Below are 25,566 nucleotides of genomic sequence, written 5' to 3'. Positions count from 1 at the left end.
GAATTCTTTGTGATTCTTTTATGTACGTTACAAGCAGCTACAGTGGGAGAAATATAAGCTTATTACAGTTTGAAGAAAGACCTTTCAAGGACTTTTTGCTTAATGCAAAACCATTGCTGCATTAGGTACAGAATTAACACTATAATTAGAATAAATCAAAATGTTCTTGGATTGGTTTTATTTTTAGGAAATGTTAATTGCATGTTGCTTTATGTTCTGTCTATATGATGGACTTCTTTAATTAGATTATGAGTTTTTGGTTTGAAGGTCCAACCTCAGGGTAATTAAAACACTGGCTGATTAACCATATTTTTTGAACCTTACACTCGGGAAATATTTTTATGGCTATATTTCCATGTCTTACCTTCTGTATGAATATATGATTTTTTTCCCTTTCTTATGAAAAAAGTGTGGAAAAAAATGGTTGATGGTCTGCTGTTATAAGAAATGGTTTATAATTTGGATGATGATGCGGTGGTGTTTTTGGTATATTGAGGGAGATGTGTCCATCAGAGAGAGAGGCTGGTAGTGGTCGTTTAAAATCCTGCTTCCGTCTGCCAGGCTGAGCTTGGCCACCAGGAGCCCCTACTTGTGCCAGGCAGTGAAGTGTCATTTAACTGTTGGCAGAGGATGAGATAGTTAAATAGCATCACCGATTCAGTGGACATGAATTTGAGCAAACTCCTGGAGGCGGTGGAGGACAGAGGAGCCTGGCGTGCTGCAGTCCATGGGGTCACTAGGAGTTGGACATGACTTAGCAGCTGAACAGCAAGAAACAGAATTTCGAGTAAATTTCTAGAAACTTGTAGATGTTGTAAAGTGGCACCCTAGACTTATTGTTAGTTATCAGTTCTTACAAAAAGCAGCAAAGGTTTATCTGCTTGGGAAAAGAAAAAAAGAGAAGAGGGGCAAAAAGGGGATGAACATGAAGCAAGTGACTATGACATTAAAAAACCAAACCATTTTAACATTGTAGGAGAAAATGACAGTGGAGGGGAGCGAGTAAGATTATGGACACTTGTGAAATCAGATTGAGGGGGAAAACCTAACAATACAGTCTATAGAAGAGCAGTTGACAGAAGTGAGTTTCATCCTGGAGGAAAATGATTCATCCAGACGATTAATGGATTACAGAAAATGAGACTTTCTCATAACTTACTGAAACCTTGAAAGAGTCCTGTCCTCATACATGTGGCATTACTTTCCCTGCACCCTGGCAGAAACAGGGGCAGCCACACCTGGAACTCCGAGCCTCCTGACACCCATAGAATGGCTAACACAGATACTCCCCGGCCCCAGTAACCTTTCTTTTAGGGGAGGTGATGATGCCTGGACTCACCAATTCCTACTTTGCCACTAACTCTGATTCAGGGTGGCTCCGCCTAGACAGTTTCCTCGCTGGTAAAGTAGAGCTAATAATAAAGGCTTAACAGGAGCCAGAATTAAATCACATAGACAATATATGTAAACCCATCCCCCTTGACCATTCTAGAGTGTCAGTATATTTATCTTCTTCATAACACTTCTTTCAGTAACAGTTACAGCTCATCTCTTCAGTTTCAAAATGACACTTATACTTCTTTCTTCTTTGAGGCATTGGTTTCCTAACAGCTTTAGCTGCCCCTCATCCTGTGGTAATAACGGTCTTTCTAGAACATGAAGAGGGCCTAGCCTCTTCCACATTCTCCCTTTTTCAAGTTCTGTAAAATACACCATTTCCCCTTCATGATTTGCATGCTGCTATCATTTACTTGAATTTGTCTCTTTATATTTTAAACTTCACAAAGCATAATTAAAATTTTGTATAGTTGATGTTTACTTAAAATTTCTGTGTATTTACTAGTCTTGCTGTTTTGGGTTCCTTTCTGTATCTGTAGCTTTCCAGCTCAAATCATTTTCCTTCAGTCAGGAAAATTTTCTTCAGAGGCATGCTGTTTCATTTGTTTATCTGAAAATGTCTTTAGCTTGCCTCCATTTCTGTTGAAGGGTTTTTGCTGGATATGGATTTCTGAGTCTTCTTTTAGCACTTTGAAATTATGATTCCACTATTTTCCAGCTTCCCTTGTTTCTACCAGGAAATGTTTTTGGTTTATGCAGCACTTCTTCTTGTGGTCTTTTATCTTGGCCAGCTTTTAAGATTTCCATGTATTTGAGGTCCAGCAGTTTTAAGATTTCCATGTATTTGATGTGGGAAAATTTTGTTAAAATATATTGAGATTACTTGTTTAAGATTCCTTGGGATTTAGTATCTATGAATTGAGGTATTTCATCAAATCTGGAAAATTCTCATCCATTCACTCTTCAAATATTGATGGCCTTTGTTTCTTCTCACCTTCTTAAACTATAACCTTGTCATTTGCCTTGAGTCTTCTGGTGCCATTTATTACAGAAGAATTTATATTTTCTGGCTCTGCATCATTATTACCAAATATCATTATTTATTGCTGTGTATCTTAAATTTTCCCTATACTATCAAACCTGATTTCTTCAAGTTTTCCTATTTATTCCTGTTCACTAAATCCATATGCTTTACCTTGCTTCTCATTCTCCTCAGTTTCTCTATGGAATTCATCACTATTTACAGTCTTTTTCTTTCCTCTTAAAATTTCTCCTCTTGGCAACTTAAGGAGAAAATTAATTTCATAACACAGTCCTGTCTTTTTAATACCCTCTGTCTCTCTTTCACGTTAAACCTACAAAGTATGGTTGATCTGGAAGAGTTTTTCATCAAATTCTTTTTTTTTCTTTTAGTCATTTCTCACTCAGAGATCCTATTGCCTGTCCCCCCCTACCCACAGCTTCTCGCCTGCATCTAGAGCCCGCAGTGCACTGTGGGCGCTGGGCAGGCCGTGCTGTGTGCTCATGGCCACGGTGCACTCAGGCTTGTTAGTGTGCTGCTCCACTGGTGGTTATATGTTTTGAATATCACCCATGATTATTATTCCCAACTGTCATCTCTCAGAGGATGAGATGGTTGGATGGCATCATCGACTTGATGGACATGAATCTCCAGGAGCTGGTGATGGACAGGGAAGCCTGGCGTGCTGCAGTCCATGGGGTTGCGAAGAGTAGGACACCACTGAGTGATGGAACTGAACTGAACTGTTGCCTCTCTAACAAGTCCCCATCCCATATTTTCAATGGCCTTGGGGAGATTTCCATTTGATTTATTTCCAACATCTTAAACTCAATTTACGTAAAGCTAAAAATCTTTATCTCCACCCCCACTCCCTTCCCACTTCTCTTTCCACATTTTCTTACTGATGTTCACATCTCTTAATAATAGCACTTAATTTTAGGTTTTATCCTTTCTTTTATTCTAAATTCGATGTATGGACAATTTTTACTTTTCTTCTTTGTGTGTTTTTCTGATTAACCTTTCTTTCCTTTACCATTGATGTACTTGCATCCAAGCATGTCCCAACATGTGGGTTTCTACCTGGATTCTGTTCTCATCTAGTTGATGTGCCAGAGCCTTATCAGTGTTAGAACAGTACCACGATTATAACATTGTTTGATATTCACAGAAGCCACTGTGGCTTAGAGAATACTTCTTAATTATCTGTATTGAAAGCCCAGTTTTGTTTTTGCTTTTGATTTCCATTTCACAATAAAGAATACCTTTGTAAAATACAGTAAAATGAATCACATAGATTAAAAAAATGGCATACAAAAAACAGTGCCACTTCCTAAGTTATATGTTTTAACAGATATAAAATTACATCATTAAATTGCTGTGCAATTTTTATGCACATACTCTCAATTTCTCATCAAGGATGGTAGCAGTTTATAGACTGGCACAGTCTACAGATCACACATGGAGTAGACCATACTTCAGTCACCATGACACTGATTTTCCACGGTGCCTACAGAGCAGAATCAATAGAGGATATTTAAAGTATGCAGATGGCCATGCCCCTAAGAGGTAGTAATAGGATCTCTGGATGTGTGCCAGGGCATGGGCATTTCAGAAAATTGATTATGATACTCATCCAGGGCAGAAAACTACTGGCTTATGGAGAAAAGTACAAACTTTCAATTCCCTATAACTGGATCCCAATCTGTCTTTTAAATATTGTCAAATCACTTCCTTCATATATCCCAAATTTCAGTCAGGCAGGATTTTTTATGTTTCCATCAATCATCTGCTCTCCCTCATGTCTGCTGTCTACTCCCTGCCTTTTCTTCCATCTGCAGTGTCCTCTTCCACCATCTCTACTATCAGAATCCAATCCATTCTTCAGGTGTCTATATACGGAGTAATACCCCTCATGAAATTGCAGTGAATTGCAAATTTTAATTTTGCCCTCATCTAAATGTCTTGAATACTTTATGATACTTATGATATCATTTTTATTTAAATTTATTTAAGTTTATTTAAATTCTGTTTGTATAAGCTTTATGATATAAAGAAAACAATTTTATATTCAAGAGAACTGTGTCTGAATCCAAATGCTACCTCTTTCTAACTGTGTGACCTTAAGAAAACCCAGTAACTTATCCAAACAGGGACATTGCAATAAGCATCCAAGCCTTTATCACAGTATAGTTGTTATAGCTAAGTGAGATAATGTATGTTAAAGCATTATCAATATAAAATGTTATTAACAGCTTCATTAGGTTAAAAGCATACTTGAAGAAAAAATTGAGTAAGATAAATCTTTATATTACTACACCCCTAGGTAGGATATTTCACACAGTAAGAATTCATTTTTTATTTTCAGTTGAGTGAATAAATAAGCAGATTCCTTAGTAAGATTTCTACTATTTGTCCCAAAAGGCCATCTTGTTCCAAATTATTTCCAGTAGCTTTTTGATATTGGTGCCTGAAATTTCAGCATTACACATTTTTCCCCCCTTTGGATTAGCATTGACCAAACTAAGATAATTCATTGAATCATTCTTACTTATGTCTTTATGTAAATCTCTTCATCAGATTCCTTCTCTGGGGAAAGGGTCTAGTGTCACATGAAGACACAAAGTTGTTACTGAAAAGATGGGAAGGGACTTTGAGAATACCAATGGATAATGTAATTCATTTAGCCTTTTATTCATGAAAGGAATCTGAGTTGATCAAATGATAAGTTAATCTTTATTGATAGCTTACTATGTATTAACTAGAAATGCTAAACCCATTACATGAATTATCTTTGTAATCCTTACAATTTGCTTATGTTAACTACTGTTAACATAACCAGGGAACCCACCAGGGTGTCCCTGGGGCTCATTTGGTAAAGAATCTGCCTGCAATGTGGGAGACTTGGGTTCGGTCCTTGGAGGAGGGCATGGCAACCCACTCTAGTATTCTTGCCCAGAAAGAATCCCCATGGACAGAGTAGTTTAGAGGGCTAAACTTTGCAGTCCATGGGCTTGCAAAGAGTCAGACACGACTCAGAGACTAAGCACACACAGCACAACCACCCTTAGCCTCACTTTGCTCTTGAGGAAACACAGACTTGGTAAGTTGACTAAGGTTAAATGACGTAAGTATAGAATTATGCAAGTAGTAATCCAATCCCAAAGAAAGGCAATGCCAAAGAATGCTCAAACTACCGCACAATTGCACTTATCTCACACTAGTAAAGTAATGCTCAAAACTCTCCCAGCCAGGCTTCAACAATACATGAACCGTGAATTTCCAGATGTTCAAGCTATTTTAGAAAAGGCAGAGGAACCAGAGATCAAATTGCCAACGTCTGCTGGATCATCGAAAAAGCAAGAGAGTGCCAGAAAAGCATCTATTTCTGCTTTATTGACTATGCCAAAGCCTTTGACTGTGTGGATCACAATAAACTGTGGGAAATTCTGAAAGAGATGGGAATATCAGACCACCTGACCTGCCTCTTGAGAAACCTATATGCAGGTCAGGAAGCAACAGTTAGAACTGGACATGGAACAACAAACTGGTTCCAAATAGGAAAAGGAGTACGCCAAGGCTATATATTGTCACCCTGCTTATTTAACTTCTATGAAGAGCCCATCATGAGAAACGCTGGGCTGGAACAAGCACAAGCTGGAATCAAGATTGCCGGGAGAAATATCAATAACCTCAGGTATGCAGATGACACCACCCTTATGGCAGAAAGTGAAGAGGAACTAAAAAGCCTCTTGATGAAGGTGAAAGAGGAGAGTGAAAAAGTTGGCTAAAAGCTCAACATTCAGAAAACGAAGATCATGGCATCTGGTCCCATCACTTCATGGGAAATAGATGGGGAAACAGCAGAAACAGTGTCAGACTTTTTTGTTTTGGGGCTCCAAAATCACTGCAGGTGGTGATTGCAGCCATGAAATTAAAAGACACTTACTCTGTGGATGGAAAGTTATGTCCAACCTAGACAGCATATTCAAAAGCAGAGATATTACTTTGCCAACAAAGGTCCACCTAATCAAAGCTATGGTTTTTCCAGTGGTCATGTATGGATGTGAGAGTTGGACTGTGAAGAAAGCTGAGCACCAAAGAATTGATGCTTTTGAACTGTGGTGTTGGAGAAGACTCTTGAGAGTCCTTTGGACTGCAAGGAGATCCAACCAGTCCATCCTAAAGGAGACCATTCCTGGGTGTTCATTGGAAGGACTGATGCTGAAGCTGAAACTCCAATACTTTGGCTACCTCATGCGAAGGGTTGATTCATTGGAAAAGATCCTGATGCTGGGAGGGATTAGGGGCAGGAGGAAGAGGGGACGACAGAGGATGAGATGGCTGGATGGCATCACTGACTCGATGGACGTGAGTCTGAGTGAACTCCGGGAGTTGGTGATGGACAGGGAGGCCTGGTGTGCTGCGATTCATGGGCTCACAAAGAGTCGGACACGGCTGAGTGACTGAACTGAACTGAAGTAGTAATCAATGGAGGGACAGTTTGAACCAAGATTGGACCCTGGAACCCAAGCTCTTGGTCATTAAATTCAAGTGCATTTCAGAGCATACTTCTAGTAAAACCTAAAGAATGCTTACTTTTTGTCAGTAATTGCCCAATAACTATTTGGGCCTAAGTTTGGGTGTAAAAGTGTACAAAACATAGAGTCCCTAAAGTACACAGACCCTATATTATAGTGAAAGAAAAGTCAAGTAGAATTTATTTTAAGAAATCTAAGCACAGAGTATGATGGTAACATACAAGGAGACCTGACTCTGAAACCTAGCTGGAAAAGATGACTGACAGCAGGCTTCCTGGAGGAGGTCACATAAAGAGCACTGGAAAGTCTCTTCAGCATAGGCAGAGGATTGGCAAAAAAGGAAATAACGTTGAGAGGAATGGAGTATCCCATACTGAGGAAGAATAGGCAAAGACTTGGAAATGAATAAAAATATTGGCTATTTTGGGAGCCTCGTTGGAGATTAGGTAGTTCCATGGTAGATTAGGTGGTTCACCTACTGTGTGGGAGGCCTGGGTTCAATTCCCAGCCAGTGGACTGCATATCCCTTTCAGGGCTTCCCTAATAGCTCACTGTTAAAGAATCCACCTGCCAGGGCAGGAAGACATGGGTTTCATCCCTGGGTCAGGACTATCCCCTTGAGAAGAAATGGCAGCCCACTCTAGTATTCTTGCCAGGGAAATCCCATGGACAGAGGAACCTGATGCGCTACAGTTCATGTCTTTGCAAAGAGTCTGATACGACTTAGTGAATAAACAACAGCAACAATTGGAGAGTATGGCTGAAGGATACAGTTAGAGGGCACAGCTAGTTAAAAGGCAAGACAGGAGATAAAATTAGGACCAGGGAAGGTTCAAAAACAAAAATTATTTTATGGATTATTTATCTTGTGGTTTATTTAATTTTAAATTAGGATTTCTGGACAAAGAGACATATGCTTAGTTCTTCTTTAAGAATTAGTGTGATCCAGAATTTATCTCATGCTTCTACGTACTGCAATTTCTACAGTTGCTTTCAATAAGAGCCATTTAATATGTCCAAAATAAATACTGGACACCAAACAAGTTCCATGATTTGGATTCCTGACACTACTATGAAACTAGCTCTAGTGGTCTTATTAAAAAATATTTCACTGAATATTAAAATCAAGAGGATTCTAGGAATCTTAATGGGCACAACTGAAGAACAAATAAGTGAGCTTAAAGATAAATTAATAAAATTTATAAAGGATAACAGTGAAGAATGAAGACAGAAAATAAAGAAAAGCTAAAAGAAAAAAATAGAATAAATAAATTTTGAAAGAGTCCAGAAGGAGAGAAAAATGCAGAAAGAAAACGTGAAGAATTAATAGATACTTTTCAAAATCTAAGAAAGTTGAAAGACTTCAAATAGATAGGACTTAGAGCTAACTGGGGGAGAGAGAAGGAATGAGGATAGCAATAGACTTCTCAATAGCAAAGTGCGAATAAGACAATGTAATCTTATTTTAAAAGTATTCAAGCATAAGAACAGTGAATCTAAAATAGTATAGCTAAAGAAGTTGGTATGCAAACAGAACCATTTAATAAAATTATTCTTACACATAAAAGGCCTCCAAAAACATTTACCATGAAATGGCCCTCATTTAAAACACCTTTTGAAGAACAGAACTAGGAAATGCTGAAAGAGAAACAGAAAGTAGGCATAAACAAATACTGAACTTGTAAAAATATTTAACTGTTAACTAATGGTTACCCTTATAGAAATAAAAATTAGATTACAAAAAATTATATTGACAGTAATTCAAAACTAAAATTCTACTTAATAGTATTATAGCATAATAGTGAGATACAAGTCAAAGGAAATGTTAGAACTAATCAAGTTTTTAATGTTAGAAAGAATATATATTTACACATTTAGGACATCAATAAGGACAAATGAGTATGAGTCTTTTGATAAAGACAACAATTAAAATGATAGAGTAAAGCAGAAGGAGAAAAATATTTTATTGAAAGTAGGAAAGGAGCAGGGAAAGTATAAAAAGAGAAGAATAAATAAAAATATTAGATGGCAGAGATAGGTCTTAATTTAACAACAATTATAATTTACATTTAAATTGAAATTATGAATCAGGATGCCAGAAATAAGATCTAATTTCATAGTAATTACACCAATTAGTGCTCAGAGTAAACTAACTAATTAAAAGACCAAGACTCCCTAATTGGATGAAGAAATACGTTGTCTGCAGGAGAGACAAACTGGAAGGAAACATACTCAGAAAGACTGAAAATAAGAGGATGGAAAACATATACCAAACAAACACAAATCAAAGAAGTTAGACATTTTCTTATGCAATTTACATGGTGCTGAATGACAGGAGTCAACTCTACAATGAAACCAAATGAAGAATCAGTCACAGTAGAGACAGGAAAGAATTTAGCAACGACCAAGGGAGACACAAATGAATTCAGATCCAGGACTGGGAGCATTGCAAGAACGGGGTTGCAGTTTGTGTTAGACCACTGACTTGAGGAGGTGGCCACTGGTAGAAACGAGATGGCCTTGATGGAGCAGCTTTGAGAAGTAGACATTGAGATCCGTTCATGGAGTGATTATAATGGAGTGTGTGGAGTCTCTTGGTTGCTCTGAGATGATCTGCTATGGAATGTCTAATACCTGTTGTGACTGGGAAGTAAGAATTTTAAAATACAAGACTATGTATTCCTAAAGAACAAAGACATAAAAGAATGTGAAAAAAATGAAAATAAAATAGTGTAATAGGCAGAAGAAGAAAGGAAGAGAGTGAAAAAGGGAGGATGGAAGAAGGAAGGAAAGAACAGGTTAGGATCAGGAATGCGTGTGTGCATTAAGTTGCTTCAGTCGTGTCTGACTCTTTGTGATGCTATGGACTGTAGCCTGCCAGGCTCCTCTGTCCATGGGATTCTCCAGGCAAGAATGCTGGAGTGGGTTGCCATTTCCTCCTCCAGGGCATCTTCCCGACCCATGGATTGAACCTTCACCTTTTACCTCTCCTGCATTGGTAGGTGGGTTCTTTATTGCTAGTACCACCTGGGAAGCATCATGAATAAACTATGTCTGTTTCCCCATTGTTGCCCTGTAAGTAGATTCATGTTGAGGTTTGACAGAAAACAGTAAAATTCTGTAAAGCAATTATCCTTCAATAAAAAATTAATTAATTAAAAAAACAAACAAACAAAAACCCAGAATAAATTATGGCAAAACTAAAAGGCAAAACCCCAGGGTTTTTCTAACAGATAAAATTATGGGTTTTACTTTGCCTATAAAACAGTATTATTTCTGCTTTAGATGACAACAGATTGTCTTGCATGTAGTCCTAAAAATTTGAGTATTTAAATTTTTATTACTTGTTTATAGGTATATCTGAGATAGTGAGACTTCATTATAAGTAAAATAAAACAAAACAAAACAGAACTTGTTTTGATGAGATTACCAAAGCTGCCAACACTTGACTTCCTCTCCTGAGGTCTACTGTGGAGCAGTAACACAGACCTTTACTCCATATAACCTTTCTCCTACCTGTTCTGACCTGTGCTGAAAGTTCCAGAGTGTTTTGTCTGACTGGACACTCCTCTCACAAGAATTGCCTCTGGCTTTATTTGTCAGTGTCATCTGTAATGACACCCAAAGGGGAGAAAATTCATAAAATTTTTATATTATGAATACCATGGAGGAAAACAGATACAAAGATTGACTCTACCAAGCTCTCCTTCCAAGAAGGGGATTTACAGAGCATAGATTATCTTTCCTTATTGTAAGAAATTTCTGTTTGAATGCTGAGGCAGAAGCTCATTCTAACATAAAATGTGAAAAGTTAATACAGGAAGTCTACCTGCATAGAGATAGAAATATCATTCCCTCTCACTTTTGTTATTATTTTAACATTATTTTTTAGTAAACTTCTCATTTAGTATGTGGAAAATATGCAGATACTTGTCTCAAGTTGTCTTTTTGCAACCAAAATCAAGGAAAAAATAAAAGAACCTACGTTGATCTGCCTGTTTTCCATCATTGCCTCTATTCATTGAATTTTCCTTTTTTAAGAGTCCGTGGATGTTTTCAAGGTAGTAACTCTGGAATCATGATTTTTATTAGTGGGAATTATTAATACTTAGTTTACTATTTAATCTTTCATAAAAGAATTAGGTTGTTTTTTCAAAGTAAATACCTGAAAGTAAATTTAATTTAGAGTGGTTTTAAGGTTTTTATAGACGTTTCAGAATGCCATCTCATGCGTGGAGGTAGATATTAAATGTGATATTTCATAAAGACAAATGGATGCAAGGAAGCAGGTTTGTCAGTAATGCTTTGTTGGGCTCTGCCCTTTTTAAAATAAGTTAATGACTTTTGTTTCATGACCCATTTCTAATGGTAGCTTGGTCTTTCCAAGGAGGATGCCATTGTCCTAGTTCAGAAGTATTAGGCAGCCATAGCATTGGAGCATGTTAAAAGCAAGTAGATAAGACTTAAATGTTAAATACCTCACAGAATAAAAGGCCACCAATTAGTTAAAGAAATTATTTGCAGACAACAGATTATAAAGATGGTGCTTAGGCAAATATCTTGATAGTAAAATTGTATTTTAAAACATAGTTATAGTAACTAGACTAAGTTAGCATTAGGAAGCACACAGCTTTTCTAATTAAATACCATCTCATTGTAGGTCATATGTTTCATGCAAATATTATTTTAATTATATAAAGGAAGTATATTTGTCTCTTTTCACTCTGAAAGCCACCATTTTGCTTCATCTGATTTTGCTTCACTTAGACTTTGATGTAAAGTGTTTGGGAAGAACTAAGTTTAATTCATTTATGATCATAAAATATTTTTGTATGTTTCAGGCTGTAAATAAAGTGATTTTATGATATAAGAATCAGAATCCTATGTTATGGCTCCATCACTGTACTGGACTCATGAGTTATTTAATATTTCACATCAAGAAATTTCTCTTTAGAGAAAAATTTAATTCTCCATCAGTGATGAGGTTCAATTAAACATATTCATGTTTAGTGTTTTTCTTTTAATGTACTACTATATTGTGGATTGAAATGGAAAAGTATAGAATTTTTCAAGTAAGTAAAATACACAAAATCAGTGCATGTGAATAGACTAATGAACAATTAAAGTAGTAACTGAACAACCATAACTATTTATCATAGAGAATGTACAGCAAGAGAATGATTCTTGTAGGTCAATGTTAGGGATTAATGTATGTAGGAAGTGGTTTTGAATGCTGAAAAGGATTATTTCCTGTGTCCTATGCTCATTCTTAGCAGCTGGTCATTCATAAAAATCCCAGGTTATGTTGAGTTTCTAAAACACCAATTCAGATATGAGGCTGCTTGTAAAGGTGCAAATGACATACAGGCCAGCAATATCTGAAACAACCTGCTGCTGCTAAGTCGCTTCAGTCGTGGCCGACTCTGTGCGACCCCATAGACGGCAGCCCACCAGGCTCCCCCGTCCCTGGGATTCTCCAGGCAAGAACACTGGAGTGGGTTGCCATTTCCTTCTCCAATGCATGGAAGTGAAAAGTGAAAGGGAAGTCGCTCGGTCGTGTCCAACTCTTTGCTACCCCATGGACTACAGCCCACCAGGCTCCTCTGTCCACGGGATTTTCCAGGCAAGAGTACTGGATTGGGGTGCCATTGCCTTCTCCTCTGAAACAACCTAGACACGGAGCATATCCATTGTGGCTTACTCAGTGTTCCCTTGCATAGTTTAGATCTGTTCAATTTTAGTATCCCCATCTTTTGACTAGGTCTCCTCTTTCTCTTCCTAGCTATCTACTGTACCTCAAAGATTTCAGCTCTGTATTAAGATGGTGATTTACAATTCTGACACTACTATTTTTCTATGACCAGGCTTGTATGTTACATAGTTTATTTTGGAGGCAACATGTGAAAGGAAGGAGGCTGAAGAAGCAATTCTGAGGTCATTTCAAAACCTAGGTGAGAGACTGAGTACAGAATTGAATTTACATATGGGAAGTAAAAAGGAGACTGATCCCATAAGGGATCATAAAAGGAGAAGACTACGTAAACCTGATGGATAAGTTAGATGTGAAGGAAGACTGTTTGTTTATGGCGCAACCCTGGTTAGTCCAGTGTGAGTATCCTTGACTCTTGCTGCTTTGCTCTTTTAGCACAGCCCTGTAGTGCAGGATGAAGCTGTGCCTTCCTGCCAGAAAGAAAGAAAAAGAAAAAGAAACAGTGTGCTCCTTAAAAAACAAAGTGAAACAGGTTCTGGCAGTTGTACACATTACTGCTGTTGACACCATGGGGAGAAAATAGATACAATCTTTATTCTGAGTGGCCACATGCCCATCTGAAATCCAGTATTTCATTAAGAGTAACAAATAGAAAACAGATGTAGAAAAAAAAAAACAACAGGAAATTAACATGTGATACTGTATTATTAACTGATTTTATGCTACCGTCTATTATTTGTTTCCATTCCTTGTTCAAGACTCCACATTGTATTTAATTGCATTGAGTCGCTTCAGCTGCTTGCAACACATTCTGGTAAATTCTCTCTTCATTTCTATTCTATTACAAACATTTAAAAATTTTCTTTATTATGGCCTCTTAGATATTTAAAAGTGGACATTTAATTGCCAAGTACGTAGGATTTTTAAAGTATATTAATTTCTCATTTAAATGCTTTTTTATCTATAACCATTCTGATTTTTAGTTTTCTAACTTAATAAGGCTTTCAATGGCTGTCAAAGGTCTCTTGGTAAATGTCACATTTCACATGAAAATATGTGGTTTATTTTCAAATATCTTTGATATTGATTTCTAACATAATTCCACAGTGATAAGAGAATAGACTCTGTATGATTTTAATACCTTTAGACCATGAAATATTTGTACCTTGTGTTACGTCCCTGGATATGGTCCAGTGTCTCCTAGTTTATGGAACTTGAATAGAATTTGTATCCTACTGTTGTGTGAAAATTGTATAAATCTTAATTATGTTGAATTTATTCATAAGTTTTTCAGGTCTACTATATCCTTCTACTTCTCTGTATATTCTATTTGTGAGAGTTTGATATTGGGACTCCAACTAAAAATCTTAATTTATCTCCTTAAAAAATCATTGTAATATATAGTGAAGCTATATGTAACTTTGTATTTTCCAAGTCTCCTATAAATGTGTTATCATACTTTCGTAATTTAAAAAATAAAAAAAAATAGAATAAAAAGAAATGGAAAACAACTCCCAGTTATAACAAAAGGTATCTCCCACCCCCAGCCACTCAGGAGTAGAAGAATGAAATGAAACTTGAACGTTTTCTTGACCCAATGGTAGAGAAGTTGATAAAGATATGAACACAGACACATTTTACTCATATACACAGGCATATATATGTAGGTATGTGTGTTTTGGGCAGTAATTTATGGGTAAACTACTGTACACCCTACCTATATGTTGACTTAAATCATGCTTCTCTAGGAGGCTAAAAAAGGAACAAACCATTTAGACTGAGTTATAAGTACCCCATGAGAAAGATAAATCCTCAAACCAAATTGTGTTTTAAATTCTCTTTGATTTAAGATATCACATTATTTCCTTTAAGTGAAGGTAGAAATGGAGGAACTTGGTAGGGAGAATAGAGCTACTGGGGCATTACTATAAATATGAAGTGTTCAGAAAGCATGTAATTTTAAATAATATTATTTCACTTATAATTTTGAGAATATTGTTTCTTGATCTCAAAATTTGATAAATATGCCTTTTTTTTTTTTTTATCATTTCACAGTTTCCATACTACTCTTATTAGAAAATGCAGTGGGTTAATTTTCAAACCTGTAATTAGTATATTATACATTCCACAAATATAGTAGCAATCTCTCCATTTTCTTTTTTGCAAAAGTCAATTTCATACATACCTAAACAATGGAATAAACTAGGGTCTCTTCCCTGTGGCTGTATTCTCTTGTATATCCTACTGAGTGTAACAGTCCTAGAGTTTTATTGCTTAGTTATTGTTGTTGTTTTTTTCCAAACGTAGTTACTGCTTTGGGCCATTTCCTGCATGAGGAATCATGAAGTGTGAAACAGAAAACAGACTGAGTGGATCTCTAACATTAGAACTCAGCACGTTTGGGAGAGTGGCCTTAGATATATTTCAACGTAAATGTGTTTGAAGAAGATAGCCAAACTTTAAGTCCTAGGTGGTAGAGATAATAACCAGACAGGTCTCTTACAACATTTTTTTCAGGGAGATAATGTTAATGAGGTCAGAGAGCAGTTCAGTGATGGCATAATAAGTCATGCAAATACTGCACTGGAGAAAAGATGAAAAGGTGTTTAAGAAGGGAAATAAGATTTTAACCTGTGGGTTAAATCCTTTGAAAGGACTTCACCATTACTCATACTAGTGTTACTCATTTTTGACCAAGTAGCAGGACCAATAGCATTTGATTCTGCAGCTTATATTCCATCTGTACTGATGCTGAATTACTGCATTTCAAACTTCAGAATAGCATATAAATACATGCTGTGAGTCACTTTGGTATAAAAGGTTTCAGAAAATTTATGACATATTATGGAGAGGAAAGGAGCAGTCACATTTGGATTTAGAACATCCATATTCTAACAGATCTAAATCAGAACCATTTTTTTTTTTTCCAACACAGAAATGCTTCTTCATGGACATCAAGACTGTCCTAGTTTTTTATATCTGTGTTTTTATGGATTGTAAGAACAGAAAGTCAAAATATTTGGAATTTAAGAAGTAGTCAATGAGATTGGACAGGCGTTTACATTTGTCATTTATTTTTAAAAAATGTTTATATAGTATAATTGCTTTTTAATGTATCACTTTCTGTTGTACAGCAGAGTAAATTAACTGTATATTTACATATATCCCCCTTTTTTTTAAAGATTTTCCTCTTTTTTGGATTTCCTTCCCATTTAGGTCACCATGGAGCATTGAGTAGAGTTCTCTGTGCTATAGAGTAGGTTCTTATTTAGTTACGTATTTTATGCATAGTATCAATAGTGTGTATATGGATTTGTCATTTCTAAAGGCTATTTGGGAAGTCCTTTAAGGATATGTCTATTTTTTATCTGATAATTTGATAAGTAATTATACTTTGAAATTCTGGTATCTACCTCTCTCTTGCCTATTTGTCAAAACAAGTTTTGTATGCAGATGATGACCCATGTGTATGAAAGCATTTTATAAACTAGATTCTATCTGAGAGTCAATTACTGTCATTTTAGAGTAGATACTAAAGAAGTTAAGGCTTGTACAATAAGAGGGCAGAAACGGGACCCATGTTCTCTAGTACACAGGTAAAAGTGTAGCACTGGATACTCAAAACAATCTAGACTTCCCTTTCTTCAAAATTAAAAGGTAGTTGAATTAAGTTAAAAGGTGGGCTGCCCGGGTGGCGCTAGTGGTAAAGAACTTACCTGCCAATCCAGGAGATGCAAGAGACGTGGGTTCTATCCCAGGGTCTGGAAGATCCCCAGGAGGAGGGCATGGCAACCCACTCCAGTTCTTGCCTTGAGAATCCCATGGACAGAGGAGCCTGGCAGTCTACAGTCCATGGGGTCACACAGAGTTGGACATGACTGAAGCAGCTTTAGCATGCATGAATTAATGATCTCTAAGAATTCTTTTCATTTTTAATATTCAGCTGCTAGGACAAGTAAATCATTGGAAGTCCAAATAGCAATGAAGTGAAATGCTTCAAAAAACCATAGCAATGTCAGTCGTAAAAAGAAATGAAGTACTGATACATGCTACAACATGAGGAACCTCAAATGCTCTATGCTAATGAAAGAAGCCAGACACAAGATATTCCATTGCCCTGCAGTTCCATCCCTGTGAAATGTCCAGAACAGGCAAATCCATAGAGACAGGAAGTAGATCAGTGAGTTCCCAGGGCTGGGAATAGGGAGCAGGGGATCCAGGGTTTCTTTGGGGAATAATGAAAATATTCTAAAATTGGTTAAACTAATACAATTATGTAAAGTTTAAAAATAAAATAAAATTAAAAAATAAAAATAATAAAATTGGTTATAGATGATAGATGGATGTGCAACTCTGTAGTTATTAAATAATGGTCAACCACTAAATTTTGTGCTTAAGTGGGTGAATTGTGTAGCATATTCATTATATCTCAATAAAACGGTTTTAAAACATTTGATGGCTTTAGTGGTGCCAAGGACAAACATTGAAAGTATCACAATGCTTCTCTTTTACTGGGACGTCAGTCTCTGGGTAAAGATTTCTTTTTCCTCCTCACTAATGAAAATGCTCATTAGGGTGGAAAGTACAAGATCGGGAAGTGTTTACCTCAGATGTTTTCTTACTGATCTTATCAACATTTTGCTGTGCCTTTACCTACGAGTCTAATTGTTTTGGCTTACTCTCATTGGACAGTGGAGTTTTTGTTGTTGTGGCCTCTTATGTTTCAACCACTTGTTTTCTGCAACCACTCCTGCCTGTTATATTCATGGAATTGGACTTTATCCTAGCAATAAACACGGATCTGGAGAAAAGGTAGTTCACAGCTAAGCAGTAACAACATGTATATGTACATATTTGTATCGTCTACTTTTGCTCTCTCAGTTCAGTGAAGTGATCCCCAATTTACAGTAGAAGGATCCAGAAAAGTTAAATGTTTTGTCTAAGGTTCAAACGACGATTATGTTGCAACTCCTGGATCAGAATTTAATTTTATCTGAAATCAAAAGCCAAGTTCTTTCTTTTCCATTGTACTGACTCTTCCACCAAAATGAAAGAAGAAGGGAAAAAAAAAAGCTACCCTTTTGGAATGCTCTGTACTTTTTAAAATAGAGTTGTTATATAAAAAAAATCCTAGCATTAGAAATAGTCCAGAGCTTGGAGAGAAATTGAAACTTGAAAAAACTACCAAGCAAAGGTTCAGAAAAAGTCCACCTAATTAAAATATTTTTATTTTTACAAAAAGATTCAATATAGAGAGCCTCCAGAAAGAGAGTTCTGGTAGGCATTTAAAACATGATTTGATTTACAGAAATGAGAGGCAGTTGCTTGTTGAAGCATGAATCAGAGAACGTAAATTTAAGTCTTAGTTCTTCCACTAACTACTTGAGTAAATTGTGAAGCCTATAGGAGCTTCAGTTTCCTCAGTAATAAGCCATGAGTTTAGAAATTATCTTTTATTCATTCATTCTTTTACCCTTTCATTCAAGCATTCATCAAATATGTGCCTTCTATGTGGTACACATTCCATAGGGACAGCGAAGGAACACGGTCCTGCTGTGAAGGTCGCTGCTGACTTGCTCTCAGCAATTCTAACCTTCTCATGCTCTGCAGTTTGTGGTAGGGACTAGCATTTCCTTAGGGTCTCTTGGCTTCTGATTTCTTGGTTAGTTCAGCCTATGGGAGGTATTGGCAGAAGATTAGAGAGAGTAGAAGGTATGGGAAAATCAAAGCATTTCTTCCTTTAGTGAATTCTGCTCTTCCCAGGCAACCCTGCCATTATTTTACTTCTGGAAATGCTGCTGCCTTCGTGTCTACATCCAGGGAGTCATAACTGCTTCCCATCATCGCTAGTATCTCAGTGCATCATGCTCCCCCCTTTTAATGAAAACTACAACACATCAACCCAAGGAATCTACAAACCCCAAGCAAGATAAACAACTAAGAAAAATACGTCAGCATGCATTGTAATCAAATTGTTGAAAATCAGTTAAAAAGAGAAATTCTTGAAAGCAGAGATGAAAGAAAGCCAAAGATAAGACATACGCTGACTTTTTACCAGAAATAATTGATGCAAGATAATACGGAGTATTTAAAGTGAGGAAAACAAAGGCAAAAGTCCCTTTCTACCTAGACTTCTACATCTGGCAAAAATATTCTTCCAAATTGAAACAAAAATAAATACATTTTCAAGAAAGAGCTGAGAGAATCAGCCACCAGATAATTAGCCCTACAAGAAAAGTTTAAAAGAAGTTCTTCAGGGCAAAGGAAAATTATACCATATGAAAACTTGAATCTTTAGAAAGTAATGATGAACAACAAATTATATATATATATATATATATATATATATATATTTGCAAATATAAAATATTCTTGTGTTTTAAAATTGTTTTTATAAGAATGGGTTTTAAAAGCAAAATAAGTTATTTTAGGTTTTATAAAATATAGAGAAAGTGAAGTGAAATGAAGGGCACAAAAACAAATGATGACTGAGTGTGCAGGGGTGGTTGCAAGTGTGAGGTGGGGGTGTTCAGTATTATTTGAAGTTGGACTTTGATAAGCTAACGATGCATATTGGGAAACACTAAAAAAGTAAAACAAAGTGTTATAGCTAATAAACAGCAATTTTAAACCTTTATGATTCTATGAACATTGTCTCAGCAACAAATCTATTTTATTAGCTAAAAGTACACCTACTTAGGTTTTATTTAAACATTTTATTAATTCTTGAATCTTCCATAATTCAAACATAAACTCATCCATGGGCTATATATAGTCCATGGAATTCTCCAGGCCAGAATTACCCACTGGAGTGGGTAATGTTTCCTTTCTCCAGGGGGTCTTCCCAACACAGGGATTGAACCCAGGTCTCCCACATTGCGGGCAGATTCTTTACCAGCTGAGCCACCAGGGAAGCCCAAGAATACTGGAGTGGATAGCCTATCCCTTCTCCAGCGCATCTTCCTGACCCAGGAATCGAACTGGAGTCTTCTGCATTGCAGGTGGATTCTTTACCAACTGAGCTATCAGGGAAGCCCCATAAAGAGTATGCATGTTTTTAATTCCAACCAAGAAGAAAAACTGGAGGAAATAACAGGTAAAAATTGAAGCAACTCCAATACCCTTAGGTCATTTACTTCCACTTCCTCAAAGAATATTGGTCACTTGACTATTTCAGCTCTGTTCATGAATGTGTTGCTTCAATAACGTTATAACCTTGGGATTCCCTTATTTCTTACATGATACTCAGCTGTTGACACCACATCTGTTAGCTTTATTGAAGGTCTCTGATGAATCCATGACTGTGTAGGTACAGTATTTAGATATTCTTTGGTTGGGTAGATTTCATTTTATTTAAGTATTTGATTAATTTCAAATTTCAGTGTTTAATGTACAATACAAGATATAGTTTTGACTTCCATCTGACATACTGTCACAAAACTTGCTCATTCTTTTATCGCATCCATCAAATGATAAATTTATATTACATTTCTAAGAGAAAAAATAATTGTTGCTTAAAGCTCTTGATAATTTTCAGATGGCTGTGGTTGATATTTCAAACATGAAATAAAAATTATGTGCTTGTTTATATGCATGAAAATGTATTGAAGATATTGAATAGAGAAATTTATTTGATTCCAAATATATTTTCTTAAAGGAAATAATCTAATGAGCAGAATAAGCATATACATATATTGTTTGCAAAGTGATATGAACAGAAATTATATTGTTTAGTGAATATAGAAATTGAAGAGCTTCTCGTATGTTCATTAGTGTGAAACAGAGAATTAAAAGTTTTCCTATTCTGAATTTCACTAATCAATTCATTCAGCTACATTTGACCTACATCTTGAGATTGAGCATGATTCACATATATATTTCTTGAAGACAAAGCCCAGCATGTAATCATATATACGCTGAAGCAATGTTTTTTTCCTAAAAGAAGTGCAATAAATAGAAAAAGATCACAATTTTGAGATTAACTACTTTATCAGTTATTTTTTAAAATTTTATTTATTGTTGGCTGTGCTGGTTGCTGCACTTTGTTGCTGCACTTGGGCTTTCTCTAGTTGTGGTGAACAGTATTCTCATTGCGATGGCTTCTCTTGCTGCAAACAAGGGCTCTAGGCATGCAGACTTCAGTCGTTGTGGCTTGCAGGCTCTAGAGCTCAGGTTCAGTAGTTGTGGCCCAAGGGCTTAGTTGCCCCGAGGTATGTGAGATCTTCCTGGGCCAGCAGCCAAACCCATGTCCCCGGCATTGGCAGTGGGTTCGTTACCACTGGGCCCCTAGGGAAGTCCTATCAGTTCATTATAATTACACAGCATTACAAAAATATAATGCTGTGTACCAAGCACTCAAGCTCAAAGGCTTCTGACAACAGTCATTCAATATTTCTTGCAAGTTTTCGGAGTTGGTGAAACTAGATAAGACAAGGAAGGGGCGTTCTAGTCCAGCTAACATGCATACAGCCAACTGAGGATTGGCTGTTTGTGTTGCATTGAGTCTCTGAGTGGGCTCATTTCCATCGTTGGTTATACTCCTGGCATCCAAGGATTGTCTGCAGTAGAAGCACAAAAGAGGAAGTAGAGACATGCAGGGCCTCAAAGGCCAGACACACTGTCAGTCCCATCTCATTCTAGTGGCTGCTGCTGCTGCTAAGTCGCTTCAGTCGTGTCCGACTCTGTGCAACCCCATAGACGGCAGCCCACCAGGCTCCTCTGTCCCTGGGATTCTCTAGGCAAGAACACTGGAGTGGGTTGCCATTTCCTTCCCCAATGCATGAAAGTGAAAAGTGAAAGTGAAGTTGCTCAGTTGTGGCTAGAGCACATCAAATTGCTGATGCCAGAATCATCTGTTGTGAAAGAGATTGCCAAGTCACAGGGCAAAGAGGTGGATACCAGGGAGGGTGAATAGTTGAAGTAATTAATAGAATCTATCTTGTCTCTGCTACTGTAAGACCCATTTAAGAATGTGCCAACCACGAGTAGCCCATTGATACCGAAAGGATCTACTTCTCAAACCTCTGTAACTTGATCTCAACGTTCAAGGCCTTCACTGAGCATGTCTGTGCTTGTTGTCTATTATTTTTGTGCCATCTTCAGAAATACCAGCATGCCATAAAAGTGGACTGGTCACCAAATTCGATAGGATCGCAGTACACATGGTATTTATTTAGAGATGCTGTCAGTACATTGCATCTTGCCACTGCATCACTGATCCATACATCTTGTGTTCAGTGGATATACTAGCTTCATTATTGCAATGCTTTATTGAGTCTTTCTAACAATTTTGGGGCAGATACAGAGTATAGAAATAATCCTTTTAAAGAACAAAGTTTATGGCCTTCCCATCCTTTTCCCTCCTATTTTACTATGTCAAAGAAAAGTCAAGCTTTGGGGAGATTTTCCCCATATTTATCTTGTAACACATGCAGTTTAAAACTGCTCATTTGCCCATGTGATGTTCAGATGTCCCAAAATAAGCAGCAGTTGTTAAAAAAAAAAAATCTTAACTGCAAAGCCATCGGTATAGTCTGAATCTCTAACTCTGGTCTAATTGTGACCATAAAACAATGTAAGATAAATCGTCTTATGTAATATATTCTCTTTTTTTTTACTATTTTTTTTTCCTTTTTTTTTCAACAAATGAAATCTAAAACTAAAACAACAAATAAAATAACTGTTTTGGTGCTGACTACTGCTTTCTAGACTTTTAAATTAAACACTCTCCACGGTAATATGTTTCAATAGATTAGAATATTACCTTCTGTGATAGCTAAACAGTTGTATATTTGATTAGTTTTCAAGAATCCAGAGATGAGAGTTAAGGTCTTATTTTTTCAGTGATAAAAATGAAATAACATTTAGCAACATTCCTCCAGTTAGGTCCTTTTCTTTTTTGACCATACATCTTAACATTACTGAATAACACATGGTAGAAAAACCTGTAAACTAAAAATTTTCATAAAGATATCAAGAAAATGTTGACATTAAAGATATATAATTGTAATTTGCTCAAAAAGTAGTCTTTTCTGCCTAAAGCTTCAGGAGGTCATTTCTAAATAAGAACCAATATTTGAGCGATCTTACAGTTTGCAAAGCACTTCCAGCCCTATATATCTATGGTTCAAGGAGGTGCTTGTTCAAAGTTAATTAGCAAATAAGATGCACAGCCCACATCCGCATCTTGTGATTTCTAAACTTTGTATCTCTACAGACATTCTGCCATCTGCTAACCTTGTAAAACCTCTCCACTCCTGATCCTACCTTCCTTATCCACTCCTTGTGTTTTCTTCAGTTTATGTAAACTCAGTTTATTCTACATGCATCAGCAAGGTTTTTCTCAGTTGTAGTCTGAATGTTAAGTCTTCTATCTTCACAACTGAATTGAGAATGTTATTACAGGGAGAGATCTGTGCTGGATGTTTCCGTAAAAGCTGTCTCCTGTTCCCATCATACGCCCTTCATCTCTTCATACTCACCCACACTCCATACCGTTTGGTGACTGAATGTAAAGAAACACTTGGTCATTAATGTAACTAACAGCATTTCATAGTTCAAACTAATTGGATGTTTTTCTGGTTTAGTACACAGGGCTAAAATGCGTGTGGTCATGTCTCGAGGATTCTATAGAAGTAAATGGCCTTGTTTCTAGAATACGTGAAAAGTGTCTGATCTAAGCAGAGTTGGCTGAATTCTGTTGATCTAGACTATCTCTCCTGAAGCATAATTTTCTTGCTTTTCATTCAATAAAGTTCCTAAATCCCCTTCTTAATTAATGTATGTTTTTCTGCTCTGAATGTTGAAAGGCTTCCAACGAAACCTGAAAGCAGACATATTTCATCTCCTGGAGTTTCAATGAACTTTTTTTCTTTTTTTTTTTGCTTAATAGCTCAGTGAAACTGGAGAATAATTACTTTTTCAGTTAATGTTAAACTGATGGCATTTTTTAAACAAAAAGCTGGCAGCACATATTATGTCAAGCTATAGTGCACCAAAGAGCGGTTTTGGCCACTTTGCAGCTCACCTCTGAAACATCAGACTTCTTTGTCGTGCCAAGTACAGCATTAAGAAAGAACACAATGAAGATAGAGGGGGATGTGGAAATGTTTTTGTTCTAGTTGTGGAATTCTGTATCTTTACAAACTGCCACATGAGGCTGACTTCTCAATCCTGTTTTAAAACAACCAGGCAGTCCTTTCGCAACCCACCCCACCCCCACCCCCCCCGACCAAATCTGTTTACTCATGATCTAAAAAATATGTACATATAAACAGGTTCACATTGATAAGCCATTCAAGTGTTTTAATGTTTCTCTGGTTTGTTTAAAACTCAGGACAAAGTCAGCCTTTTATTGTACCTTCTGAAATATTTTAAGAAGACTAGAAAGTTAATATTTTCTGGCCATAAGCCAGGTATCAGTACATACTATACTGATGACTGAAATGAAGGATTGTAGGGCCAACTCATTCATATAACCTTAATAGATATTTCGATCAATCAGTTCACATGAGAAACTATATTTCTTTTTTTTTAATGAGCAAAGCTCTGTGTTGGATATTGTGGGGACATTTAGCAAAGATGAAACAGTTGGGGTTAGGACAGCTATATAAATAACTATATTTAATATACAGTAGAATGTATTGAGTTTAACAGTGAAAGTGAAAATTGCTCAGTTGTGTCGACTCTTTGCGACCTCATGGACTATAGAGTCCATGGAATTCTCCAGGCCAGAATACTGGAATGGGTAGCCTTTCCCTTCTCCAGGGGATCTTCCCAGCCAAGGGATGGAACCCAAATTCAATAGTAGATGCACAGATAAAATGCTTTGTGGAAGAGAGGATGAGGTTGTCTTTTTGAAGGGACTGAGAGACGGTAAAAGAGGAAAGGGGGCAAAGTCAGAAGACCTGGGTCAGAACTGCGTGTGATGTGACCTTAGCTGAGGGTTTCTACCAGAGGCACGCTGGAGACAAGCAATCCAAAGTGAGAGGAATCAATTCTAAGTTGTAAATACAGAGTCAGGAATCAAGATCAGAGTCACAGAGCTAGGAGTTCAGAGGTGGGAGGGTCAGAATGAGAGCAGTTTGGGAACAAGTGAAGACTGATGCCAGAGAAACACTGAACAAAGTTTGTGAAACATGAGGTTTGAGGTGGTTGGTTTGGGCTGTCGCCTTTATTCCACAAGAGACGCCATGTGAGCAGGAAAAGGTTATGCCCAATTTTGCTGGTACTGGTGGCTGTTTTATTTGTGGTATGTGTGTGTATTTATGTGTATATCTGAAGAACTGGATTGTTTGTGCTACAGGTTACACGATTACTGCTATATTTATGTATGTAATAAAGCTTTATTTGATCTCGAAAACAACAAATGAATATATCATTCAGAATCTAAAAATCACCTTAAGCTCTAAATTACCAGTAATGTTTATGTTGAGGCAATCAACTAAATAGTATGAGTTTTTTAGTCTTACCTTTAACTGAGTAAATACAGTTATAGCAGACATAGGTTATCTAAGTATATAAAGCAGGCAACCAGAAAATTAGTATACTTTGGTCTTGGTTGTGTTACATTTTACCTGCTTATGAGTTTTATTGTGATGTACTTTACATGTCATAGAGTTCACCCTTTTCAAATGTACAAGTCAGTGATTTTTGGTCACTTTGACAAGTAGTGCAAACGTCACCATAACTCAGTTTGAGGACATTTTCATGCCCCAGCTAAGATCCCTTCTGTGTATTTACATTGATGACTTCTGCATATTTAATCCCTTTCTTGGCCTTCAGCCCCAGATGATCACTAACCTACTTGCTTTTTCTGGATATTTCGTATATATGGAATCATACTGTCTGTGGTCCCTTGAAGACGTTGACTTCTTTCATTTAGCATGATGTTTTTGAGGTTCACGCCTGATGTGGCATCTGTTAGCAGTCTCAACTAGTATTCCATCATATGAATATAC

Source organism: Bos taurus, chromosome 27 (genome assembly GCF_002263795.3).
Source record: "Bos taurus isolate L1 Dominette 01449 registration number 42190680 breed Hereford chromosome 27, ARS-UCD2.0, whole genome shotgun sequence".
Classification (NCBI taxonomy): Eukaryota; Metazoa; Chordata; class Mammalia; order Artiodactyla; family Bovidae; genus Bos; species Bos taurus.
The sequence above is the reverse complement of the archived record's forward strand: the minus strand, read 5'-3'. Positions refer to the sequence as shown.